The sequence below is a fragment of the Gracilinanus agilis genome, chromosome 2, assembly GCF_016433145.1.
Source record: "Gracilinanus agilis isolate LMUSP501 chromosome 2, AgileGrace, whole genome shotgun sequence".
Classification (NCBI taxonomy): domain Eukaryota; kingdom Metazoa; phylum Chordata; class Mammalia; order Didelphimorphia; family Didelphidae; genus Gracilinanus; species Gracilinanus agilis.
Genome location: NC_058131.1, coordinates 617,965,040 through 617,987,715, shown reverse-complemented (window position 1 = coordinate 617,987,715; position 22,676 = coordinate 617,965,040).

The following is a 22,676-nucleotide window of genomic DNA, read 5'->3' as shown; positions in this document are numbered from 1 at the left end:
CTCTCTCTCTCTCTCTCTCTCTCTCTCTCTCTCTCTCTCTCTCTCTCTCTCTCTCTCTCTCTCTCTCCTCTTTCTCTGGTCACCCTTTCCTTTCCTTGTCTCTCCCTACCCCCTCTATTTTTTTCTTTTTTCTCTCTTTCTCTGACAGCATCTTATTTTTGCTATATAAAATGAAGTGACTAAAAGATTATATGGTTTTGAGTTCAAATATCTCTTTTTTGTCTAGGCAGGATTTCTTTCCTCTCTGCAACTACTAATTCAGAAATTTTGCCTTGTGGCTGCTAGGGATAATTCAGGTTAGTTCTGCATTGCCTAGACTCTAGAGGGGAGCCCGGGGCTATTCCTTTAGGAGATCAAAAGGAAATTTGTAAGTTTTCTTATTTGTCTTTTTACAGATATTTGTTTAAGTCTGGTCAACAACATATGAAGGGATGGCATAGCCTTTAGGGTACTATTGGTGTGTTCTGCAGGTAGAAAAATTCTTGGTCTGCATGGCATTCTCTGCAAAAATAGCTTTCTTATGAACTAATATAGATTGACATAAAGAGAGCCAAAAGAATAGCTTTGACCAAAGTAATATGAATGAAAAGGCCATGAAAAAGAAGCCAATCTTTGAGCTTCAAAAAACAAACCCTTTTTTCCCATTCATTACAAAAAAGAAAGGGAAATAAAGGAAAGTATGTCCACAAATGTCTATGGTATAAAAATAAACATGTAAACATTTAAAAATCTTTAATTTTAAATAATAATACAGTAGTTTTCTCTATTGCTTCTTCCTTTCCATCTCATATCACCCCACCCTCCCTGAAACCTATATTGCAATCTGAATTCATGAAGTTCTATTGGGTTGTATAACACAAAAAGACATGGAAATAAGCCAAGGAGGGAATTATTTAGATCTGTCAGTTTCATTATCAACCTGAAGTTGCATGTTCTGATTAGAATGGGGTCCTCTACTGGAGTCTAAGACTCTGGCTATCAGCTTTCCTTTTTATTTATGTTGTTTTACTTTATGTTGATTTGTAGAAGAAATCTCTAAATGTAACTCTTTATCAAGGATTATACCCATACCAGGACTAACAACAACAACAAAAAAATCAATTTTAAAAGAAGAAAATCTTTGTACTTTGAAAAATCTGATTTCTCTCTGGGTTAGGCTTTGGGAGTGAGGTGGTGATCTTTTCTGATGTGGTGAAGCTTATTAGAAAAGAAGGATAGGTCCAATCCAAAAATTCAAGGGACTATTTGGTAGGTGAAATAAAATAAACTAGATAATAAAGTTCCTTTCAAAGGTAAAATGTGGTGAGTCTATGAAAGTAAGGCTATAGTAATATTGCTGGAAGCCTTAAAAAATAAAAAAAAAAGGTTTTTACAGCTTACTAGCCATATAACCTTGAGCAAGTTCTTTCCTGACTGACTGTTTCCTCATGTAGAAAATGGAGATAATAATTCCTGGCCTGCTTAACTACCCCTGTCCAGAGTTGTGGCAAGGGTCAACTGAGGTCATGCATGTGAAAGTCTTTAGAATACTATAAAATTTTAAAAGAAATGTAAGATGATATTAATAATAATGTCAAACAGAGCTAGACCATCCAATGCAGGTGCATATAATTTGCTGTTGGTGACACCGGTTCCAGAGCTAAGCATATGGATTCCCTGGACCAATAATTCCAATGTTATGGACAACAGAGTCAAATTTTTGCCTTCTCATCCTCTGCTGATGTGGCCAGATGCTTACTGATCAACATCCCTAGCCTTCCACTTTGAGAGTAGGTTATAACATTGTTGACAAAGTTGTCATGTGAGCCATATCCCCCCTCCCCAAATATTCCTCGTCTCATTGTCAAACCCATTGCCCAGTTTAGGCTGGGCTCTTTGAGCTCTCTTCCTTCTGCAAACACAGCACTCCATACTGCATGCTTGGCCATTAATATTCTCTTTCCCATTTGCAAGCTTGTCACAAAAAAAAATGAATTTATTTTGAATCCTGTTCCATTCGTGCAAATGCCTTTGTCACCGAAGGGTGAAGATATAGGCAGAATTTAAATGTGTAATATCTCAAATGCTTTTTTTTGGAACCCTTTTATTAATGCAGTTCACAGTGCAATTAACATAAATAACATTGTTTTTAGTCCACTGGCTCACAAAAGCATTAAGATGCAAGTGAACCAGGGGGAAAGAGATTCTCAATATGGTGAGAACAGAAGTCTGAAACTGGGCAAAAATGTGGTTCAGCTGTTTATTTTCCTTAATAAAGAGGAAGGAAGAGAAATGGTGAAAAATATTTCTTCTCCCTCTACCCTCGCCAAGGTGGCTACCTTTTCATTTGAAAATTGCCCTGAGAGCCATCTGTGAGAATTTAGGTTTGGCTGAAGTCTCATTGAATCAAGTGACCAACGCACAAGGAAAAGCCAAAGACAAGAGTGCCAACAATCTGGGATATTACATTCAAGTGTGAAACTAACAAAGACAATTTTTCTTTTGTGGATTAATCTTTCTCCTAAGCCCGTTCAAGATTAAAATATTATAGGCAGAAAAGCATCTTCCCATTAACCTTGTAGAATATCAGAAATACTTCATAGTAGGATAATGAGGTCACTGGTCATAACATCCAAAATGACTCCTCAAGGTGGCCATGGTGCTAGGTTGCTTACTGGACAAGGTTTATTTGAAAACACAAAGGCGGAGGAGAGGAATGTAGAGGTGGGATAGGTATTTTGTGTTTTGCTTTGGGTTTTATTTTGCTAAATATTGTTACAAACTCTTTAATTGAACTAATTATTTCTAGTGTGAATTTTGCTGTCCTTCTTGTCATCTAGGTTCATAGACTTGAGTGTTCTTTCGTTATTCCTTCTACTTTATACCTCTCATATAATAATTTAGCAAGTCTAGTGATATATATTATAATATATATGTGTGTATATATCTGATTATACTTCTCCTTACATTTATTATATATCTAGATCCTAATTAGTCAAATACTGAATCACCTGAAGGGACCCCATTGTGCAAAATATGGCATTTGGTTCCAACCTATTGGATATACATTAAAATTTCAAACAATGAAACCAGTTCAGGGGACTCATTATTCCTTATAATCTGGACTTAGCTGTGCTGTTCTTTGACCACCCCTTTACCCCCATGTTGAAGATAAACCCCTAGAGGACTGAGTTTTGTCTTTACCTTTGTCTTTACGTCTTTATGTCTTTGTCTTTATAATCCAGCAACTAATAATAGAATGTTTTGCACAAAGTACAAAATAATAAATAATAAATACATTTTGGATTATGCTGAAAATAACAAATAAGGCATTTTGAGATGAACTCTACATGAAAGTAATCTAGAATTACCTCCCAGTACTAAATATGATTTTTATAATCCCAGTCAAGTAAGATGATAAATGAAAAGTACAAAGACAAATGGGTTTCAGTGTGTTTTTTACATTACCTAGTCTCTCCAGATTTATGGGAATTATCTTGTACTTACTCATGTTGTACATGGGAATGAAGATATGTAAGGAAAGAAATTAAGGTATAACTACCACATTTTTTATAAATGGATTGAAGCAATCCTGAGAAAGTAAGAGGAAGAGCTGGACCATTAGGATGGCAAAAGATACTCTTAAGTAGTTTCTCAGGTTTTGATCCAGGGATTTTCTGAGATGTTCTGTGGAATAAATATTGATCTTTCATAGCAGCTTTCTGCCAAATTGCAGTGCTTCATTAAAGCTGAAATTGAACTAAAAGTTAGTTATCAACATAGTTTCCCATCATTCACTCTCAGATGTCTTACAGGGAAAAGCTCAAAGATTTCCACCTCTAAGCCATAGAAACAGACAAATAAAATAGTGCAAAAAAAGAGTTTGAATTTATTTCTCTGTCCAAAAAGCATACCATTGCCTCTACCGTCACCATGAGAAATCATGCTACAAATTCATGGATAGAATCCTCAAAATGGCCAACTCTTGCAAATCAAGGTATAAAAAGAAAAAGTGCAGCTGTTGAAGTAATATGTTGTCTCTTCCCTTTGAAAAGTTTCTTGGATATTGAAATAAGCTCATAAATATTCAATCTTGATCAAATCAAGAGTGTTCTCAATGAGTCTTGTAATAAAAATAACACATAACATACATGCATATTAACACATAAACACACATACACATAGGATAGCCTCACCCAGAATTCCAGGGGACCCCCCTGGAGAACTTTGGGTGAGGCTATCCCTGTATCTTTGCAGGGATTCCATGCTTTGCATCTCCACACAACAACATATACATATCAGTGTACACATTGAAAAGAAATGCATCATGGATAAAATAATCTCTGAATCAGGAAGATCTAAGATAAAATTTCACTTATATATTGGATATGTATATACATGTAAGCACACATAAACACAAATATATGCATATATATCATATATGTAAAGATATCAACATTCTGGAATATGAGCAACCATTATCTTTCCACTGATCCCCTTGAAGGTGGTCACTTAGTCAACGAGAATTTATTAAGGCCTTACTATGTTCCAGACACTGTGCTAAGCCCTGAAAATACAAAGAAAGGTAAAAACACATTCGCTGTCCTTAAGTTCACACCTGAATGAGGGACAAACTGCAAACAATTGTGTACCTATAAGATAAATGCAGTGGAAAAAAGAGATCATATTAAGAAAGGCATTAGGAGTGGAGGGGTGTAGAGGCTTTCTGTAGATGAGAAGATTAGATCTAAAAGTAACGCAAGAACACGGAATTTCATCTAAAATGATATATTTCATTCTCCCAATAATGTACACTGGAACCAATTCTACAACTATTTATTTGCCTCTCAGCAAAAACTGTGTGATGCCTTTACATTTTGCTAGAGCTTCTATGAGGTCCTGGTTTCATTTCTAGTGATAACTTAAGATAGCAGCTATACACTTAATAAAGATAATGAGAGTAGGATAGTATTTGTTTTATATAAACAGCTTATTCTAAGGATAGGGATTGGACTAATGATTTCTTTTTTTAAAATTATATATTTCATTTCTGCCTTCAACTCCTCCCACCCCATTGGAAAAATAATAAAAGGAAAACAATCTCCTTGCAGCAAATACCCATAGTCAAGCAAAATATATTCTCATGCTGGTCCTATTCAGATATGTGTGCCTCATTCTGCATATCTGGGCCATCACTTTTCTATCAAGAGGTATGTAGCATTTTAAATCTTCAGGCCGTTAGAATCATGGTTGATTGCATTGATGACAGGTCTTAAGTCTTTCAGAATTGTTCATTTTTACAACATTGTTATCAAATAAATTGTTCTTCCTCCAACTTTGGCATCTTGGCAGCTGTAGGCATTAATCAGTGATATGGGAAACTTCTTCTCCTGATTCAGGTAAGAATCTTCTCAACAGCTTACAGTCTTTTGGGAGTTTCCTAGAGCTTGTTGTCGTCATTTTTTTTTTTTTTCAGTTGTGTCTGTCTCTTCGTGACCTCATTTGGATTTTCTTGTCACAGATTCTTGGATTGGTTTGCCATTTCCTTCTCCAACCCATTTCATAGATGAGCAAACTGAGACAAACAAAGTTGAAGTGATTGCCCATGGTTACACTGCTAATAAGTATCTGAGAACGGATTTGAAACCAGGAAGCTCCCTGACTCCAGACCCAGCACTCTGTCCACCTCACCACCTACCTAGCTGCCCTTGCTGAGAGCACTTAGATGATAAGTGACTTACCCAGGGTCACAAAGCCAGTATTTATCAGAAGAAAGACTTGAATCTACATCTCATTAGTTTTGAGGTCAGTTCTTTATCTAGTTCTTTATCTACTGTAGAAAATTTGGTGGTCCAGTTATAAAGCGTTAAAACACAATATGACTGAAAATAATGGACCCCTTCCCTACAGGAAAATTATTACATTATTACTACTATCATTATTTTTAGTACATTTATCTGTCTAGTACATACCTAAAAAAGAGTAAAAGGGTAAATTTCAACCCAATCTTGTCCATACACATACACATATATGCATACATGCATATTTATGTATACATAAATCACAAATATATCAACTTACATTTGTCTGTGTTGAAACATACATATGCATATGGGTTTTACTCAATATGACTTTCTATCTCATTTATATTTATTTATCTGAGTGTAAATTATATGCGTGTATGTATATATACATGCATACATATGTGCAAAAATACTCACATAGATAATGCTCACTTTAAGTAAATAGACCATTTCACAAACATATTCATAAAGCAATTTTGACAGGATAAGAATTCTTCCTCTAAGTGGGGAAGGGAGGCAGGAAGGGACCCTGTCATTTGGGGGAAGGGGCTAGCACTGGGTTCAAGGACACATGGGGTCTGGGGACGCAGAAGCAAGAGAAAGAGAGAACAGGCTACTGGGTCAGCCACGTAGAGGCTGATGGGCAGTGCAGGAGAGGAACAACAATCTCCTTTCTTTGCATTGAAAGTCTCAAATCATGTCTCCAATATGGCTACAGTGGGAATCCCTTCTTCTGCTTTTAATCTGAGGGTTGTTTTTTTGTTTTGCTGGAAGAAAAAGACAAGGTTAGGGGCCATGGACTGGTAGGAGCAGAAAGATAGAGCATGGTACTATACAATAAAGTAACAAATTAGAGATTTTTTGGGAATGCAGATTTCTTTCAGAATTTTTTATGTAAAGTTGAATTTGCTATGTTAGGTAAACACAGTCTATCTTTCTATCTATATGCTTGTACTCAGTTGAATTAATATAAATCATACATCCATATAACACACACACAAAGGTGGGATTACCCTTGTATGTTTGAGTTTGTATTAATGTATTAAATGTACACTGGAACCAATTCTACAACTTTTTATTTGCCTCTCAGCAAAAACTGTGTGATGCCTTTACATTTTGCTGCAGCTTCTATGAGGTTCTGGTTTCATTTCTAGTGATAACTTAAGATAGTTACTACACACTTAATCAAGATAATGAGAGTAGGATACCCCTGTATATTTGACTTTGTATTAAATATGTGACATATACTTATACCTGTATATGATATGCATGTTTATGACTGTGTTTTTGTGGGTGTGGAATTCCATTTGATGACTTCTGAATTAATCAAAGATTAATCCAGTAAAAACAACAAACACAATAGAAGAGAATACTCTTAATTTACTAAAGGTTTTATTTGAGCAGACTATGGAGGTATTTTAAATAATTCATACTCTTTAACTAGGCTTTTTAAAGGGATAAAAATGCCTCAACGTACCTACATCATTGATCCTAATGCAGAGATCATTGTGAATGCGGAATTCAGCTACAGACCAGCTTTGCCTTAAAATTTTCATAAAACCACATTATTTTAGAGCTGCTAAAGTGTTCTAGTGATCACCATACCCTTATTCCTCATTTTACAAATGAAGAAACTGAGATATCAAAAGCCAAAATGTCTTTGGATTTCCCATATGATCTTAAAACCAGCATAAGGAAATACGTTGAAGAAATTGCAGTAATAACACACACACATGCTTGATTTCATGAATTTAAAGATGGTCTCTCATTTTCATCGTTGCCAATTAATATTTATCAAGCACCCCTGAGTGCATAGCTCTGCACTCAGCATTTGATTTGCAAAGTGTCCCTTTAGCTGACACAAGTTCTTCTTACAGATTTCTTGTCAAGACTATTCAAATCCCCTCCAGCATCATTAGCTCTCAACATCCCAGTTCTGAATAAGCTTCATTTTCTTTTGTTGCAGTCTACAAATTCCTTCCCCTCACCATATTCCCTCCCTGACAATGAATCCAAGACACAGGCAACGATGGAGTGTTAATATACCAAATCATATACCTATTACTGCACATTTTTCTTCATTCAAATAATCTTCTGAAAATGCATATTAACCACGAATTATACATAGAACCTACAGGAATAATTGTGGGTGTTACAAAAGAAGGTGATAGTCTTGTCATAGGTTTTTAAGTTCTTTTTAGAGAAATAACTGTGTACATACTATAGTTTAAGAAGCCATAGAATGGGGTTCATTCTCTAAATCAAAGACTGCCAGATTATGAGGTAAGGGAAAATGTAGTGTTTTAGTGTATAAAGGATCTCGGTTCAGGTTCTGGCTTTGACACTTAATATACTGTGCAGCTTTTAGCATGATTTTCAGAAGCAATACTTCATAAGTGGACAAAATTCTCGACTTGTAATCAGGATTCAAATCTAGCCTCACATACTTAAAAAACATCTCAATTCATTGGACCTCAGTTTGCTCATCGGTAAAATGAGAATGGTGAACTGAATAATCTTTAAAGATCTCTTCAATCTCTAAATTTAAAATTACCTTTAGGAACCGTAGTTTCTTCATCTATTAAATGAAGATAGAGAGAGAGGTATAATTGTTCATTGATTCAACAAATGAATCTGATGAAAGATTCTGGGAAAATACAAAGTTTAATAAAATATTGTATGAGCTTTTGAGGAGTAATTAATAGGAGAAAATGGAATTGTTATTATACTTTAGAATACTTAAGTACTTGCAAATATCTGTGTTTTCTTAGGTGAGAATTCTCCATACAAAGTAGTAGAACATAACTCATCCATTTCTCTCTGGTTTAGTGTATATTTGTGCAATTTTCTACGGCCCAGAAAATTCATTGACTGGTAGCTGTCATTCTGGTGATGAAGATCACTAATATTATCAACATCATGGTCGTTAAGCAGCCTCATTGTTGTTATAATTGGTGGTGGTAACAAGAGTAACAGTAGCAACAGAATAGAAAAATCTCATCTTTATTATTTCTCTACTGATATACTATACAGGTGCCTCCTTATGGCATGGAACAACAAATCCTTGGCACATGATATTTATGGCAGCAGAACTCTGAGAGCTTCAGCTAAATTGGACAGGCTTTGTTGGTAAACCCGGCAAACCAATCACCTATTATCAGAGGAGCATCCCAACTAAGTTAAGAGATTCTAAGAATCTTAAGGTTGGCTACCAGGTCATGTTTTTAACTATTGCATCTTCAGAAAACAAAGTCATTCAGTGACATGGAAAAGAAAACCCATGTAATGAAACAATAGATCCTTGAAATGTCAGACTTTTTGAGTAATTAATTAATGTATGTGGGAAATAAACTAAGATAGCTCATCATTTTGGAGCAGCAATTATGAAAATTTTTCAAACTGCTACCATTTTGGTAAACACTTTTAAGCATACTGCCACCTAATGTAATATTATTTATAACAAATCTGTGGAATGCTGTATTTATGAATTATGTATATTAAAAACATATGTAAAATTATAAAGGACAAAAATAAAGATGAAATGTTCACAAAAATATTTTATTTTGTTTATTCATTGTACACATTTTTCTGCAATGTGGTTAAATATATCACACTATTTTTTAAAATCTTGGTTTAAATTTTTGTAATGCAACAACTTGAAGGTCTGGTTTTAAGTTCAATTTATTTCAATGTGTGGTTTCAGTGGCTGTTATTGCTGAAAGAAAAATACAACTTCACAAAGACACATAGCTTCAGACTTGAAAGGGTTATTTCTTATTGGCTTCTCTCATTAAATCATGTTACTCATTTAAAAATCTTAAATACAAATTATGCAAAGGTTTTGGTACAACCTATGGAAAATAGATTTTCCTCTTTCCTAGTATTAATATATTCTTGCAATCTATCAGAAGACACATTTTTATAATTTCAGCACAGGTTAAAACTTCACTGAAACATGGGCTCAGTAAATTGAGAGCCAGGCTTAGAGACAGGAGGTCCTGGGTTCAAATCTGATTTCAGATATTTCCTAGCTGTTTGACTCTGGGCAAGTCACTTAACCCTCATTGCCTTATCCTTCCCACTCTTCTGCCTTAGAATCAATACTGATTCTAAAATAGAAAGGAAGTGTTTAAAAATAAAAACTGCCAAAGCACTTAATTTGGAAGATTTTTTAGACCGGTTAGAATATTCATTTTCCAAGATCTTTAAATGGGCATATATGTGTGTGTTTTTTTAATAGGCATACATTGTTTTTGACAACAAAAGCTTAGTTTAAAAATGTGTGTTGATATATATGATGACTTATTATACTATTGTTGACTAATAATATCTCAAGGTACACTATATACTTGGAATGAAGTTCATTGGTAAGTATTGTGTATTTAAACCTAATTTCAATTAGTCTTTTTGACATTTCTGAGTATTTCTTACACAATTCCTTGTCAGATCAAATTAGATCATCATTGTTTTTAACTCTGAAAAATATCTGATGAAGAGCTTACACAGGAATAGGAAAAAGCATCAGCTCTTCCATTGTCTTGTTTTTTTTCCCAAGTTCACATTATTAGGTTTTATCTTCAAGTGATATTGTAAGGGTATCTTTTAAAATGATGCATTCATTTTCTGAACATTAATTTAGTTAAAGTTAGATTATATCTGTAAATCCATTTAACCACTCATTTGAAACTTTAATAGAATGCAATATGCTGCATGTGAAATGAACAAGTGAGAGTCCCTCTGTCAACACCTTCCATGTTGATGAATTCTGAATATTCCCTGAAGAGTGTTTCTTGCCTACCAAACAGATGATCTTCTGACATCCAGACCAAGTGAGGGTGCTGTTGTCAATTTCTGTATTAAATATCAGTAAAACTGAATTTATTTCTTATTTTTAGATAAAAAGAAATAGAAATAGAGATGATAAAATTTTCTTCTAAGAAACAGTGGATCTATTTTATGCTCTCTATGATATGAGTGTCCTACTTTGAAGACAACCAGACTGGAGATGAAAAATGATTTTAAATAGTTTATATCCATGTAAGTGGCAGAATTGAAGTTCAAAACCCATGTCTACTGAATTCTAGTGATTTCTCTGACTTCTAGAAATACCCATGTTTTTAAACTGATGATAAATCATATGGTATGACTTCAAAATTCTTTGCCATTCTGATGGCCTTCTTCTGAGTGCTCTCCAATTTCAAAAATCTTGTGAAGACTTGAACAACGTATCCTAGAGGAGATTCACTTAAGGCACAATGTGTCAGGACCATCATATTTTTATTCTTAGATATTATATAAGACTCTCTTAATAAAGACTAAAAATTATATTACTTTATTTTTTTGGCTTATCATGACACACTATTGACCCATTATGACCTTCCAAGCTGCTAAGATCCCCTCTTAAATCCCATCATTTTCTATTGGAGTCCCACCCTTGCTTCACTGCATAGCTCAAATTCTTTATGTAGGTTGATCACAAGAATTTTCCATTGAGTTTGACCATAACCATGAGAAGCAAAAATGATCAAACAACTAAGGATAATGCTTACAGAAAGTGTGGTGAGCTGGTGTGGGGAAGAGTAGTTATTATTACATGTCTTTCTCCAAATATGCTACTTTGAATAAAAAAACCAAAATCTCAATCCACCTTGACCTTGAACCTCAAACAGCTCACTGCCAACCCCCAGGCCATACAAAAATCTGTGCCTTGGTCCCCAACCAGTTATCTACCCCATGTCAAATGAATGAAGTGTCCTGGTGAAAATGCATTTGAATATGAAACTTCTAAGGAAATTAATTTTTCATTTTAGCAGTTGCTTGTTCCTTTTATGTTATGAATAAATATGTATATATGTTACCATGTAATAATAATATATTATATTTTATTATGTATATATTACTATTACATGATGTAAAACTAAATGTATGTGAGGGAGAGAAAATGTAGCATTTAAATTCAATCCTCCTAACTTTCATTCCAGTTCCTTTTCCAGGATTTTGTGTTTCCTCTCTTACATTTATATCTGCTGTGTCCTTATTTATCTCCTATTATTATTCTTAACTAGTTCATCTACACATTCTTCCTTTCCTTAAATCCCTTCTCATATTTCTGCTCCTGCCGTGACAAATTCCAACTCATGCTATGTTAGATGTGGCTTATTTTCTGCTCTCCAATGCTGATATTCCATCTCTCACTTGTAATATGTTATATAGTCTATCACCTTCATCATCATTAACATTAATATTGTACTTACTTTGTGCCAAGCACTGTCCTAAGCACTTCATAATTATCTCATTTGATCCTTACGTCATAGGTGCTATTATTATTCCTGTTTTGCAGGTGAGAAAACTGTGACAAAGGAAACTTTAGTGACTTATCCAGGAGGCACTCCTAGTAAGTGCTGTGATATTGGAAATTTGGGAGTCCTTGAACTAATTTTGAGGTCTCTGATCTAAACTTCCTGTGGACATTTAGGGTTCTTTCAAACTACATTTCCCAAGAGCCAACTGGCTTCTTCTCTTGCATAATCACGTGTGCAGGAAGCATAATCACATAGAGAAAAGTATAAAGACTGAGGACTGGATTGGTACTTGCTCTTTTCTGATTGTGGAGCAGGAGCCAGGATGGGAGGAACAAGTAATGGCAGGTGCTTTTAAACAGGAACGTGGCTACATTTTCCTAATGGCTATCAATAAACCCTTTAAAACCCTAATATTTTTAAATCTATCCTTTTATATTAATTTTATGTCTTACATTAAAATCCTTCCTTACCTCCATATCTCAAACTCCTTTGCTTCCTCCAAAACTCAGGCCTATTATTACCTCCTAGTCAAACATTTATTGATTGTCTTAGCTATTAGCATTCTCTTACTCTTCAGTTTATCCCTGTGTGTATGTATGTATGTGTGCGTATATTTGTGTGTGTGTGTGTGTGTGTGTGTGTGTGTGTTTTATCACTCAGTAGAATGCAAGCTTCATGTACCCTAAGACAGTTTCTGGAAGATTATAGTTTTATAAATGTCTGTTATATTGAACTGTGTCCCTTGCTGATGGTACAAGTGTTCATTTCTATAAGCTACAGCCTGTTAATTATCCTACCCTAGAACACTATAGGACATATTCAATATTCACAATGAGTTAAAATTTTTACTTGGGTTAGTCACTTTAACTGGTTGTCACTAGATACAACAACTTTCATAAATAATTTATTTTTTTATGTTTTGGATCTGACCAGGATTTACTAAGAGTTTATTTATTCAGATTCTTAATTAGAATATGTGTTTATATGTGTGTATACATATATAATTTATTTATAATAAACAGCTACCTACTGAAGTATCTGCTTGGTTCTTTTACCATATATACATGCACATAATAATATAATAATTATACATTTACGTGTATATATATATATATATATATGTATACATATATAACAAGGGATAGCTAGGTGTCCTGGAGTCAGAAAGACTCATCTCCCTGAGTTCAAATTTGTCCTCAGATATTCACTAGCTGTGTGAACCTATGCAGGTCACTTAACCCTTTTGCTTAAGTTTTTTCACCTGTAAAATGAGCTGGAGAAGGAAAGGGAAAAACCATTCAAGTAATCTTTGCCAAGAATGTTCTAAATATGGTCCCAAAGAGTCAGACATATCTGAAAAATGTCTTAACAACATGATAATATATACATATTATTTTATATACTGATAATACATAATTAAATAAAATATATGTATATGATGAAATATATGCATATTTCATCATGATATATATATATATATATGTAGTAAAAGGAGTAAGCAGCTACTAAAATGAAACATTCATTTCCTTCGAAGTTTCGTATTCAAATACATTTTCTCTAGGATTCTTCATCCTTTTGATGTGGGGTATGTAATTGGGGAATGAGGTCTAGATTTTTGTATGGCCTGGCTTGGAAATGAGCAGCTTGAAGTTCAAAGTCAAGGTCAATTGAGATGCCATTTGCTTTTCAAAGCCTTTCTCTTCAAAGCAGCATATTTGGAGTAGGACACTAATAAAAATGAAAGTGGTACACAGGGACAATAGTTTGGTGGACAAATTGGCATACATTTAGCTTTTGAACAACTGCTATGGTAAACAATCCTTGGCCTCAGTATCATAATTCAAGTCGATATTTCTCTCTTGTTTATTCCTTTTGTAAGCCTAGGTACCAGGTTTGTTAAATTAGGCTGTAATTCTTCGATTATGTTGTGTCATCCTAATGGTTATGATCTTTTGCAAGACTCTTAACAGATTACGATATGATGGGAGTCCTGGAGATTTACTTGTGACTCTAAGACAGGTGGAAATCAGCAGAAATTTATTGGAAGAGATGCTGCCATACTTGGCCAGCAATAGCAAAGAGTTTAGGGATAAGAAATCAAGTACTGGCTCAATTTCCATTCTCTTTCCTGGAAATAAAATACACAGTAATTCTCTTTTTAAAAAAATGTCTTACAAGTGAGTATATTTACTCTCCCCACCCCTTTTTTCCCTCCACTGTAAGACTTTGAGATAAGCAGGCTAGAAGTCAAAAATGAAAGATTAGATTGACCAACAAGCTACAGAATGCTAGTGATACTGGATAGCTTTTCCTTTGGCTAGTGCATTGCAAACTGACCTTACCTATTTCCAAATATTTGTTTATTTCACTTTTATTTTGTTTTATATGATTTTTAAATTTAATATTAAACATTGAGTAATGATAAAATATTATGTGGACAATAATAATGTGACATACTAGAAGCCTGGGTTGCTTAAATTTGTCTAACACATAGTAAGTACTTTAGAATTTGTAGTAAATTGAATTGAATTGCTTATTTGGAATAGCTAGGTAGGACTTGGGTCCTCTGCTTTCTTCTTCAGGACTACTACGAAAACAATTGAGAAAGGGAAGGATGGAAGCATAATTGGGGATGTCTTGGTGCTTGCCATAAGGAAACAACGGAAAGGATCCAAGCCTTTCTGCATCGGAAGAGTTGTGCATCTTTGTTGTATATTGCTTTGTGATGAGACACATTCAAAGGATACAGTATGTGTCTGCCTCTCACTGGCAACTTCAAATAGTCAACAGGCATATATTGAGAATCTGCTAAGTGCCAGGAACTGTGCTGGACACTGTGGCAACAAAAACAAAAGAAAAAGAAAAGAAACTGTTCTTCTCTAAAAGAGTTTAGATTCTTTTGAGAGAGACAACCTTAACTTATAGAAGTATATGATATACACAGACACACATATAAATATATATTTATGTATGAATATATGTACATATATAGAGAATAAATACAAAATAAATGCTTTCAGGTTAAATGTAAATTAGGTTGGAAATGGGACCAGTAATTGTAGAGAAGATTGGGAAAAGCTTTTTGTAGAAGGTAGTGGGTGAATTCTTTTATTTTTTAATAATTATCTTCTTTCTTAGAATCAGTACTGAGTATTGGTTCCAAGGCAGAAGAAGGGTAAGGGTTGGGCAGTTGGGGTTAAGTGGCTTGCCCAGGGTCACACAGCTAGGAAGTCTGAGGCCAGATTTAAACCCAGGTGCTCCTGACTCTCAGCTTAGTGCTCTGTTCACTGTGCTACCTAGCTACACTCCTATAGTAGTTTCTTAAAATTAGAATGGGATCATGGATTGATTTTGAGCTGAAAAGAATCCAAAAAGTTATCTGGTGCAATACCTACATTTTATCAGAAAGGAAACCAAGTTGAAGGGAGGTGAAAAAAATTTTCTAATGTCACATCAGTATTAAGGGATGGAATTCTGAACCCAGAATTAGCATTCTTTTTATTCTGTCACACATTTCATATTAGAAATTTGGGCAGCCGTGTGGCCTGATTTGGAATCAGGAACACCTGAGTTCAAATGTGACCTCAGACATTTCCTAATTAATTGTGTGACCCTACTCAAGTCACTTAACTCTGTCTGCCCCAATTTCCTCACCTGTAAAATGAGCTGGAGAAGGAAATGGAAAACTATTATTTTTGCCAAGAAAACTCCAAATGGGGTCACAAAGAGAGAGGCACAACAAAAAAGACCAAAGAACAGCCAAAAAAAATTAGGATTTAGTAAATGGAGTTTTTATAAGATATAGATGTCCTATAATTATTGATCCCTTCTTTGCCTATTCATGTCACCTCACATTTTGCCTTCCTCTCTCTTCTCACTTTCTATTTTATTTACTTGGTAATCTCTAGTCCTATCACTTTGGTTACCATGGTGCTATGCAGATGACCCTTAAATATCCTGCTCTGATACCTCCTCTGAGCTTTACGTTGTAAAACACTTTCAATTATAGTACACTGAAAAATGTGCCATTTAAATAAACACTTGCATTCAATCTCACTATATTTAAGACTTTTAGCTTTATATATATATATATATATGCATATGTGCATATATATGTATATATTTTATAGAACTTTACAGTCCTTTCTGAGCAGACCATTCATAAAGAACATTTCAAAAAATTCATTGAAACTCTTTTCCCTTGAACTGATTTTTGAACTCTCTTCATTGTAAATATTTTATCCATATTTATAGATCAATCTTTATCTCTGAATCTCTTCCTACTGAACTCTAGCTTTTCTTAAGGTCAGAAGTTTAAAATTGAACATTGTTGTTGTTATAGGATAGTCACTTAAATGGAAATGTTACTTAAGAAGATAAAGAGTCCAGGACAGCAGCTAGACTTGACCAAGTTCTTATGGAAGCAATCCATGCTTGAGATGACACTTTTGAAGTACTCAGGGATCAATTTTCATGATTTTTAATAGAAGAAATTCCAAAATAGGAAAATTATAGATGATGATTTATCACACCAAAAATAAAGTAGCTAAGATATCAACAACTACTAACCCATAAACCCAATTTTTCATCTCTATAAAATCATGAAAATAGTTTTGGCAAGCACTAGCTATATCCTCAATGAAAACAGAGAAAGGAGAAGCAACCTGTCTTTTCTTTTTATTTATTTTTTTAAAAGTATAGTACATTTTCTCCCAGATTACAGGTCAACACAATTTTTAAATATTTATTTTCTGATATTTTACAATCCATATTCTCTCTCTCCCACTCTTCCCCCTTCCAAATAAGGGAGATAATGTGATACAGATTTTAAAATGTGTAGTATCCTGTAATACAAATTTCCATATTTGTCTTGTGAAAGAAGACACATATTGCTAACACTAGTTTATGCAGGAAATAAATAAAAATATATATAAATTTGCATTCAGACTCCATCTGTTCTTTCTTTGGTAGTGGATATCTTTTTTCATCTTGAGTCACCTTGGCATTGTCCTGGATCCTTGCCTCATTGATATTTTAGTTGTCATTCACAATTGACCATCATACATTATTGTTGTTATTACATATAATATTCTCCTGGTCCTGCTCACTTCATTTTGCATTAATTCATATGTCTTTCCATTTTTGTGATCATTTTTGTTTTTCATTTCTCATGGCAAAGTAGTATTTTATTAGAATCAATACCACAACTTCTTTGGCCATTCCTCAAATAATAGATATCCCTTCAGTTTTCAGTTCTTTACCACCACAAAAGGACTGTTATAAATATTGTTGTACAGGTAACTGCTTTTCCCCTATTTTTACTCTCTTTGGAATATAGATCTAGTAGTAGTATTGTTGGGTCAAAGAGTATGAAGAGTTTGATGTCCCTTTAGGTACCATTCCAGATGGCTTTCTAGAAAGAAATACACTAACAGTGTATTAGTTTCCTGATCTTTTCTACATACCCTCTAAAATTTATCGCTTTCCTTTTTTGTCATGTTAGCCAGTCTGGTGGGTGTGAGGTGATACCTCAGAGTTGTTTTAGTTTGCATTTCTCTAATTAATAGCGATGTGGAACATTTTTTCATATGACTAAAGATAGCTTTAATTTCTTCATATAAAAATTGCCTATTCGTATCCTTTGACCATTTTGTCAATTAGGGAAAGCTTTGTATTTTTATAATTTTGACTCAGTCCTTTACATATTTGAGAAATGAAATTTATCAGAAACTTTTTCTATAAAGATTTTTACCAGTTTGTTGTTTACCTCTTAATCATGGTTGCATTGGATTTTTTGGTGCAGAACTTTTTAAAACAATGTAAAGTTTTATATTTTAAATCTCATAAGGTTCTCTATGTCTTGTTTTGATATAAATTCTTCCCTTATTTATAGGTCTTAAAGGGACACTATTTTGTACTTCCCTAGTCTGTTTATTATATCACCTTCTATTTCTAAATCATGCATCAATTTTTACTTTTTCTTGGTATATGGCATGAAGTATTGGTCTATTACTAAATTCTGCCATACTGTTTTCCAGTTTTCCCAAGAGTTTTTGTCAAATGAGTACTTCTTCCAAAAGCTTGAATCTTTGGATTTATCAAACACTAAGTTACTATCATCATTTACTACTGCATGTTAAGTGTCTAATCTATTCAATTAGTCCTCCCCTCTGTTTCTTAGCCAGTACTAAATTGTTTTGATGATTGCCACTTTATAATATAGTATGAGATCTGGTACAGCTAAGTCACCTCCTTTCATATTTATTCCATTAATTTTCTTGATATACTAGGTTTTTTCTTTCAGGCAATTTTTAAAACTTTTTTATTTAAATTTTTAAAATATTTTTTATTTAAAATTTTTAAATATTTTTACCTCTCTGAGATAATTTTTGGGAAATTTGGTTGATATGGTACTGAATAAATAAATTAACTTAGGTAGAATTGTCATTTTTATTATATTGGTTCAGCCTATCCATGAGCAATTAATGTTCTGATTGTTTAGATCTAACTTTATATGTGTGAGCAGTGTTTTGTAGTTGTGACCATGTGGTTCTTGGATTTGTCTTGGAAGATAGACTCCTTGGTTTTAAATGGGATTTCTTTTTCCATCTCTTGCTGTTGGACTGGATAGCATTTTTTATTGTGTGTTCTTTGTGGTTGTCTTGGAACCTTGCATTGCTGACAATAGTTTAGTTCCACACAGTTGATCATGTTATAATATTTCCATTACTATATATAATGTTCTCCTGGATTAGAGGCAACCTTTCATAAGTGGTCTTTTCATAAGTGGACAATCATTATAGTCTCACCGTTTATTGACAGGCATTAAGAATAGAAGACCTAGTAATTCTAGTATTGGTTTTATTTCCTAAGGTAATCAAGGAAAAGAAACAATATGTTCTAAAATATTTATGCCAGCTCTTTTTTATAGTGGCAAAGACCTAGAAACTGAAGGGACATCTATCAAATGGAGGATGGCTAAACAGTTGTGGTATATGATTATAATAGAATACTATTGCACCACAAGAAATGACAAATGAAATAATCACACACACACAAAAACAACAACCTGGAAAGACATATAAAATGATGCAAAGTGAAGTGAACATAACCAGGAGAATGTTTTTTACAGTACAATAATATATTATGATTAATTGTGAATAACAACTATTTTTAACTTGGCAAGAATCCAGGGCAACTCCAAGAGACTTATTAAAAAATGATATCCAGTGCCATAGAAAGAACAGATGGAGTCTAGATTGAAACATGAGATTCTTCATTTTATTTCCTCCATGAATTTTCCTCTAGTGTCAGCAATATGTCTTATTTCACAACATGACAAACATGGAAATATATATTATATGATAATATATGTACAACCTATATCATATTTCCTGCTTTCTTTGGGAGGGAGGAAGATTAGGAAGGAGAGAAAAAATAGAAAACCCTTTTTCATTTTTTATTTTATTTTTTTATTTTTTTTATTTTTAATCATTTTTTAATTTCAAGAGACTGTTTGATATGGTAAAGAAAACTATAGTCTTAAAGGCTTTTCTCAGACCTAGTAGCTCTCTTGGATGTGTCAAAATTATATAAGAATCTATAAAATTTATAGCTTTGGAAATTACTTTGTTCAATGGAAAGTTAGAGGAGTACCCACCAAATGTATTTTTCAGTGATTTGGAAGATGACTTTTGTAAGTATCAAACAAAAGATTTCTTGTGGTGGGATAGTTAGAGCACTAGACATGGAATCAGAAAGACCCTAAAGCAAATTGTACCTCAGATTGTGTGTGATGCTCTGCCAAACAGTTAACCTTTCCCCACCTTGGTTTTCTCATCTATAATATGGGAGTAATAATAACAGCTATCACACAGGGTTGTGGTGGGAATCAAATGAATTAATATACAAAATGTGCTTTAAGAAACTGAAAGAAGTTTGTGTGTATACAGATTCATAATACATATATAATATGCATATATGTGTATATAATAGCTATTATTTCCTATTAATAGGGGGTGTTTTCAAAAATCTTATAGTTACAGATGATTTCCTACTCATTGTACCCAAACCTGGAAAAACAAAGTTTTCTTAGGGCAATATACAATTATGCAAAAATAAGTAGTCTAATCATCAGTAAGAGAAAGGCAAATTGGATGAGCAAATATGTATTGTCCTACCTATGGTCTGCAAGGGAGTGGGTAGCTAGTTCAGTTAGGCAACTGACATTGGGAGGGGGTGAAGGGAGGAAGGGAGGAAGGTGGAATGGAGGAATGGGAGAAAGGCCAGAGGAAGGTAGAGGATGGGAAAGGAAGGTAGCATCCCAGCCCCAGCAGGGGGAAATTCACCAGAGCCCTTTGGGACTCAAATAAAAGATCAGAGAGCAAATTAGGGTTTAGAATAGCTGGGTTTTATTTAGATTAGGAAAGGGAAAGATTAGGTAGGGGAAAAGGGTCTCCCGGGTAGAGAGAGTTCAGGATCAGAGAGAGTCAGCCAGCCTCCAGGTTCCAGAGAGCAGAGAGCAAAAAGTCACCAAACTGGCTCTTTTAGGAAGTTGTAGCAGAGTCCTGGGAGATGTAGTCTCTCAGGGCTTACAAAAATTTTAAATGCCACAACACAAATAACTAAGAAAAATGCTAGTGATAGATGTCAGGCAAAAAAATGTGAGCAGAAGGAAGTGATTGAACTAGATTGCATTTCAGACATTTAGCAATGCTTTCAATGATCCCCAAATTATTGCAGCTGCAAAAGTAAATCTCAATATTCTGATAATGCTATATAGTACTCCTATTTGGATGCACTTTTTATTTTTTGAGATTGTCATTTTTAATAGTGTGAATAACTAAAAAATATGATTTAGAAAATGTGAAACTACAAATACCTAAAGGGCAATGGAGAGATGCATTATAGGTGGAAACAGGCTTTAATACTTTACTAATAATGGCTTGGTCATGCCAATTTGCATAAAAGACTTTATGGAGAATATATATGACTTAGAAAAGGAGGGGAGTCATTTTAGAAAGGTCTCAAAAGAAGAAGTAAAACCTATGGGTGGTTTGCAAATATTTTGGCCATTGTATAAGGACAAGAAAATCAAGAAACATCTTTTAAAGCAGTTCTATGAGAAAATGTATATATGAATATCACAGTCTGAGTAACAATAATGGTTTGATCATCTCCATCAGTGGAGGAGGGACAACTGCCTCCTGGGAATCAAGCTGTGGATATAAACACAATTTTGAGTGAGGTCCAGTTCAGGCACCAAATGCAGGATGGTGATGATAACACTTTACTTGTCTTCAAAAAGTTGTTTTGAAAGATGGTTTTTATAAACGTTAAAATGCTATGTAAGTGTGAGTTATTATGGTCATATTAAAAATTAATAGTACTAATAAGGCATTTTCTACTTAGATTTTAACTAATTTAGTAAATGTCACCTATAAACAGGGGTATTCTATTTCACCAACTTAAAGTAAAAATTTGCTTTTGATATACTTAACATGAGTAATGACTGTCCCCTTCCTTTTTCTGTACTCTACATGTGCTCTCTTGTTTCATTTTTATCTCTCTTCTCACTTTCTTTCCCTCCATTACAAACTCTGTTTCCATTCCTTTTGCTACCAATTTGCTATGTAGATGACCCTTCAGTACCCATCCCAGTTGTTTCCCCTGACCTCTTCATTTCCAACCTCCTGAATAGCAGTTACATGTGGATACCTCATCTTCCTCTTAAACTCAGCATATTGAAAAATGGACTCCACATTCCCATTCCAAACCTAGGCCTTTTTTTCAAGCTTCCCTGGTTATAATAATAGTGTCATGAACTTGCTACTAAAGATTAAAACTTTGATATCTAGGGCAGCTAGGTATAACAAGTAAATAGAGCACCCAGCAGGGAGTAGGGAGGACCTGGGGTCAAATCTGGCCTTAGATACTTCCTAGTTGTGTGATCCTGGACAAGTCACTTAACTCCCATTGCTTAGCCCTTACCACTCTTCTGGCTTGGAACCAATACTTGGTTTCCATGATATGATAAAAGGTAAGGGTTTAAATAAATTTTGGTATCATCTTTTATTCCTTTCTGTTTAACCCTTCACAACTAATTATTTACCATAGCCTATTCATTTTACTATAAATATTCTGCTTTTCTTTCCATTCACACTGTATCTCCTCTTTTCAGTCCATAATTGTCTTTTACCTCTAGTCAATTTAATGTTTCAACTCATGATTTATTAAGTGTCTGCCACATAATAGTCACTATAAATGGTGGATATGAATACAGAGATCAAAATTTCCCCACTGAAAAGGAGTTTATAACTTATTGAGGTGATAAACATGTATACATACAGATCAGTGGTTCCCAAACTTTTTTGGCCTACTGCCCCCTTTCCAGAAAAAAATATTACTTAGCCCCCTGGAAATTAATTTTTTTTAATCTTAATAGCAATTAACAGGAAAGATAAATGCACCTTTGGCCATCCATCACTGTCTTCCTGGATCGCTGCAGCACCCACTAGGAGGCGGTAGTGCCCACTTTGGGAATCACTGATATAGATGATTAAAAAAAAAAGAAATGCAAAGTAGGTAGAGA